Genomic DNA, 6,201 nt, shown 5'->3' on the forward strand with positions numbered 1-6,201 from the left:
CCCTTGCTGTAACAGCCTAGCATGTCAGGTAATCCCTGTCCTGGCATTAACAAGCACTGTTTGACAGTGTGTAAATCCTCCCCCTGGTTCTCAGAAACCATCCCATAATCTCACTTCATATTCTCAGTATTCTCCTAAATCTAAATTTATTTTAGTCATTTACTTCATCTTTTTTCTTATGTGTCACTTGTTATCTGTCCTCATAGATCACTTACATAGGGCAATCATGTCCCCTCTCCATCCTCATTTTTGTAAGGCAGTGGAGGAGCAAGCATTTCTCCAATTCTTGTTGTATGGTAAATCTGTTCCAAATTATCCTTTTCTCCCTTCAGTTACAGTTTTGCTTCCTCTTTTTTTGCAAATAACCTCACCAGAACTGTGTGTTGTGTGTTTACTGACTGTTCACCAGTCACGTACAGCACAATGAATAATTCCTTATCTCAACAGTAAAAAAAAAAAAAAAAATCTATGTTTATATCAGGTTTTTAGAGCTTCCTGTTCTCTCTCATCTTCTTTCATTTCCCCTTAATAAACTCTCAGGATCTAGCAATAATTTTTCTCAATAGATGTACATGTTTTGACACTTGCATGACTACAATTTTTCCATTTCTACTATCCCAGTAGTCACGCAGGTCGGTTTCTTTGTGTCTGACATTTTTCTCCTCAGTTTATAGACAGCACTTTCTTACTTGCTGCCAAACCAAAAGATCGATTTCCTGATTTTTTGTGCCAGGGTCACTGATGAAAATATCAAGTAAAATTAGTACCAAAGCTGATCCTCAAAAAATGCATATGAAGTGTGTTTCCAGACAGGAAGCTCTTCCTATCTCATGATCCATTTCCATAGGCCTTTTAACAGGATCTTTAGAACCTGACAACTTTTTAGCAATTCCATTTTACTCTGTAAAAATTCTCCATGTGGCTCATTATATAATCTGCTTTATTCAAGTCCAAAGAGACAAGAGCCTGAGCACTGCCTGTGTGCAGAATGTAATTTCCATTACAAGAACAAAAGCAGACTGAGTTAGGTTGGCTTTAGTCTATCTTAGGGTAAATTCAAGGGTTATGGTATTCATGTTAGCTTCATGCCTCTTATTAGTTTTTAACTTGAAAATGTGCTCTACGTACCTAACCTACTATTGAGGTCAGCTTAATTGTCTATACTTGGTGAATTCCTTTCTCTTCCTTCTCGTAAGCAATACTGTGCTTGCTGATCTATAGCCAGTGTCCCAGATTTTTGAACATCTGATGGCCATGGCTGTCAGTTCTGCCACATTTGGAAACTTAGTCAGCTCAGCCTCCCCTAGCTGAGATTTTTCTATATCTTAAAATAAAATCTGTTCTAAACTTTCATTCCCTTTATACATTCCACCTTTAACCCCAGAGGTCATACCTTTGCCATCCATATTTTTAAGACAAGTGCGGCTATCATCATCATCAAAGTGAGAGAATCTCATTCAGACAAATCTCAAGTGTCATTGAATCTACTGAAAACAAGTAGTTTCTGGTTGGAGAAAAAAACCCATCAGTCCGTAACATCGATATGTTAAGACTGAAAACAGTTGGTTTTGGAGATGACCAGAGACTTCCCAGCACCACAGGCAAACTAGCATTCTAGCAGGTAAAAAAGGTAACTGGGAAGGAGGAATGGGGGACCAGCATCTCCTGGGTTCTGGGCATCATTACCCCAAGTCCAAAATCACCCAGTAGGAGCGAGCTCCTCAGGGCTCTCTTGACAAAGTGGGCAGACACCTCCAAAACTGTAATTGAACCAAAGATGAGGACATAGAACCAGAGAATCATTTAAGTTGGAAAAGACTTTTGAGATCAAGTCCAACTGTTAACCCAGCACTGCCAAGGCCACGACTAAACCATGTCCCTAACTGGTACATTTACATGTCTTTTAGATCCCTCCAGGGATGGTGACTCCACCACTGCCCAGGGAAGCCTGTTCCAATGCTTAACCACCCTTTCAGCGAAGAACGTTTTCCTTATAGCCAATTTATACCTCCTCTCGGGCACCTTGAGGCCATTTTCTCATGCTATTGCTTGTTTCTTGGAGAAGAGACCAACCCCTCCCCCCAGAGCACTGATCAAGATACAAAACCAAACTTGTCCCAGTACTGAGCCCTGGGGAACCCCACTAGGGACTGGCTGCCAAGCGGATGTCACTCCATTCACCACCACTCTCTGGGCCCGGCCACACAGACAGTTTTTCACCCAAGGAACAGTGCACCTGTCCAAGCCATGAGCAGCAGTTTCACCAGAACAATGCTGTGGGAAACAGTGTCAAAGGCTTTACTAAAGACTAGGCAGACCAGATCCACAGTCTTTCCCTTATCCACTGGCAATTGCCACATTGTTATGCCATGAAGCAGAATTCAGATTTCATGTTGAACTGAAGGGAAATCCCAACGAGCACTTGACTGTTAATTAGTGATTTATTTAGACAGCTGAAAACTGGTTTTGCGCTGCAGAAGTCATTGCATTAAATACATTTCATAAAAATGCTAAAATTCTTGCCTTTGCCAAAAGAAAAAATCTTAAATAAATCTTGCTTATTTAAAATTATTTTTGTTTTGGAAAGACTAGTCTTTGGGATGAACTCTAGTACCTTCAGCTGCTCCTCATAGGACTTATGTTCCAGGCCCTTCACCAGCTCTGCTGTCCTTCTCTGGACTTGCTCCAACACCTCAATGTCCTTCTTGTACTGAGGGGCCCAGAACTGGACATAGGACTTGAGGTGTGGCCTCACCAGTGCCAAGTACAGGGGGAAAGTCCCTGCCCTGGTCCTGCTGGCCACACTATTGTTGACAGTCTAGCCCTGTTCAGCTCATCTTAACTAACTTTTGAGACCAAGCTGCAAATGCAGCTTTGTGACCCCTCGTAACTAAAAAAAAATTACTCAAAACCAACTTCTGCCCACCACTGCATTGCACAAACAAGGATTAGTGTCTGTTTTACTGCAGTGATGCTGAGTACTTTTCCATTTAAAAAGATCTCTGCCAGAACTATCTCACCAAAGCCCCAAAAGTCTACTAAACAACAAAGAATAACTAAAACAAAAGAAACCCAAGTTGGTTGTGAGCATTACTTCTTATCCAGGGTTGAAGGAACTCAAATATAATCATCTAAGATTCAAAAACCATTCCAGAATTTTAAATATGGCTTGATATTTCCTTTTTTGGTTGGGTTTTTTTTTCCTCTAGAAGAAAAGATATTTAAGAGTTTCTTGGTAGAATGAATAGTTTTCAGGAATATTATGCTTTTCTTTTTTTAAGTATGACTCTTATTTGCCTAATCTAATCTTTCTCCAATTCATTTTATTTTGCCTTTGCTAAACATATCTTTGCAAAAAGTTACAATAGCTGGGTAACTGGCATATCCTTCAAAGAAAAAGAGGATATACAGCCAGAAAGCCATTACTTCTCTTAGAATACAACTACGTCCTTTGAGTTGACTACTTTTTCTTGGGATAGATGCCAAGGACCTGTAAAAATGGGGCTTGGCTCCAGATTTCCAGTATGTAGGTATTAATTTTTAGGTCCACTGCCTGTTCCCTTAGCCTGAGTTGGTCTTGCTTTACTTTGTTTATACTGCTGTTGATTTCTGAAGACCTTAAATCAGAATCATTGTGCTTAATTTACCTACAGTGGGGTCAAATACAACTGAAACCACTGTTTTATTGTCATCTCATGTCCAATTGGGTTACACATTATACAAGGAATTGCTTGGAAAAACATCCAATCAATACCTTAAAAAGCATAAGAAAGGAATTACTTCTAGCTCACTGTACTGAAGGCACAGTGCTTTGCAGGTACCTTTCTGAATGAGAACAACCAACTGCCATTAACCAGCAGTGCAATATTGCTCTACAGCAGAAAAGGAAACGACAGTCCCTGAAGTCTTTCCTAGAATGGCCCACATGAACTGTGCAATGGCAAAGCTTTGTTATTTTAAAATATCATTTATCTGACCCTACAAGCGGGAGAAAAAAAAATTTTTTTTGAGCGTGCTATTTTAATAGAGTGGTGGTGGAGCTGTGTGTTATCTAATCTTGAAAATGTCTTTTTTTCCTCTCTTACATAACTATCACATCCTGATGGTAACAGAGTGAAAAACTTGAAAATTCAGGGTATTTTTCTTGTTTAGTTAAATACGCCAAAGGTGAAATAATACACCAAAACCAAAGCTCAAAGAATCAACAGTAGTTCAAAGATACAAGAATGTCAACACTGGGTAATACCAAGGTCCAACTAGGCTCAGGACTATTTCCAAGAAGGATAAAAAATAATGTCTAGAGAATAAGGACGAGGTGAATATATAGTCTAGATTTACTGCAAATAATCTCCCAGATTCCAGACATTTCTACAACTGGTGGGAGCAATATAAAATGTCAGGCTCCCTACCCCTCTATTCATCCATCCTACTCCAAATCCCTTCTTTCACTGTTTCAGTTTTGAAGAGAAAGATGATGGGAAAAACCTCAACTCTTCTGCTCCAAGACCCTAAGGCTGGCAAAGCCATGAGTATTTTGTTCCTTTACACTGGAAATTATGAAAAATGGCTGATTGCATTGATTGCACTCATGACTGCTTGAATCATTAGTATAAACATTAATGTATGAACTTTTATAGGAATCATTGGAAGTGGGAATAGTGGAAACAAGTTTTCATATCTACTGTTTCAAATTGTTCCATCGGAGGACAGCCTACCTATCCTAATTCCAATCCCACAAGCCCCTGGGCTTTGTCGTGTTTTATTTTATTTCTGTATTTCCATGAGTATTCTAATCTGAAGTGCAAAATAAACTACTGCTCTCTTTAACAGTACTTCTTTCAAAGTTTTACTTGTGTCCAAATTGGCTAAGTCCAATACTTTGTGAGGGGTCAGCTCATGCTTGACACGACCACACCAGAATCCTTAATCCATTAAAACCATTCATAATAAACCAAAGCAATTTACAACATCCCACGATGAATCAAGCTCACACTACAGACTTTACTTTGATCCTTAGACTGTCATTTCTTAGCTCACTCAATTTTTAATTAATTACTGTAACCGACTATCTTTCCTATCCATGTTTAAAGTATACCCATGGTCCCGTCACACTTCAATTACCATAACATCGTTTTTCTTTGACTTTAGGAACTTGAAAGACACTGTGGAGGCAAAGGATGCAGCTTAGAGTTGTTGATTTCACAGAAAACACCTGGACATAAATCCAGATGTAGCTGGTTCTTTCCAGTCATGCCATCCGTGCCCATAGCTCTCTTAACAACCTTTAGCATCACACTCCAGGCTGCCATACACGGAATACGGCTGAGGATAAATATAGCTTTGTTCCTTTCGTAAGGCCATTTATTAATTTTCCTGATGTGCAAGCTTTGCTTGGAAGGTTTTAAAGGTACTGCTACATTTATCTGAAACGTCTAGATTTACGACAGCCTTCTAACATAAGGGAAAAAAAAAAGGCATTGTAACAATGACAAATACATAGCACTTATGCAATAGGCTTCAAGCTTTCATTAGAGGCTGGCATACACCTGGAAAGCCTAAGCATGTCTCCACTGTGACTACTTTAGGCAAAACAGATCAGGTGCTTGCCCGCAGAGCTCGCCTGTGTTCAGAGCGGCGGGGAGCGCGGCTCGCTGCCCGCTGGGCTGTGACGGCACGGCGGGCGCGCAGCGAGCGCGTCCGTCCCGTCCTGCGAGGGCTGGGAGCACTCGGGAAGAGAAGGGGGGAAACAAACCCTAAGGACAAAGAGCTTTTCCTTAACCTTGTAACTTTTATCTTATCGTGTCCTCCATTAAAAGATTAATACAGAAGGAAAAGGGGCCAGCCGAAGCGGCCCAAGACAAGTGCGGGTAGCAGCCGCAAGGGAAGGCGGCAGGCACCCGTCGAGTGATGCCTCCGGGACCACGGCAGCTACAGATCCCCGTTCCCCGCTGGAGAACCCTCTCCCCGCGCCGGCGGCTCCATCCCTCTATCTCTGCCTCCCCACCAGCCCTGCTAACGCCCGACCCTCACCACGGCAGCCGCTCCCAGGAGTCAACCCGGAGCCCGTAGGGCTGTCCCTCTTCCCCGACCAGCCACCCTCGGCCCGGCCGGGGCGCTTCCCCGTCCCCAGCGCCGGGCAGGCTGCGGGGGGTTCCGGGGGACCGACGCCCCTCTGGCCGGGCGTTCCCGCACGGGCCCGCC

The 6,201-nt window shown here is 42.2% G+C and overlaps 1 protein-coding gene across 1 annotated transcript in view; it reads right to left on the reverse strand.

Annotated features, from left to right (window-relative positions):
• Positions 1-6,158, reverse strand: part of TRMT9B (tRNA methyltransferase 9B (putative)) — a 119,253-nt gene extending 113,095 nt beyond the window's left edge. Inside the window, exon 1 of the mRNA XM_042052980.1 lies at positions 6,031-6,158. The gene's annotated coding sequence lies outside the window, so the exon portion shown is untranslated. The remainder of the gene's footprint in view (positions 1-6,030) is intronic.
• Positions 6,159-6,201: the final 43 nt, after the last annotated feature.

This window comes from Corvus kubaryi, unplaced genomic scaffold (assembly GCF_017639235.1).
Source record: "Corvus kubaryi isolate FWS band 111438036 unplaced genomic scaffold, C.kubaryi_AGA036_p1.0 split1-131, whole genome shotgun sequence".
NCBI lineage: Eukaryota > Metazoa > Chordata > Aves > Passeriformes > Corvidae > Corvus > Corvus kubaryi.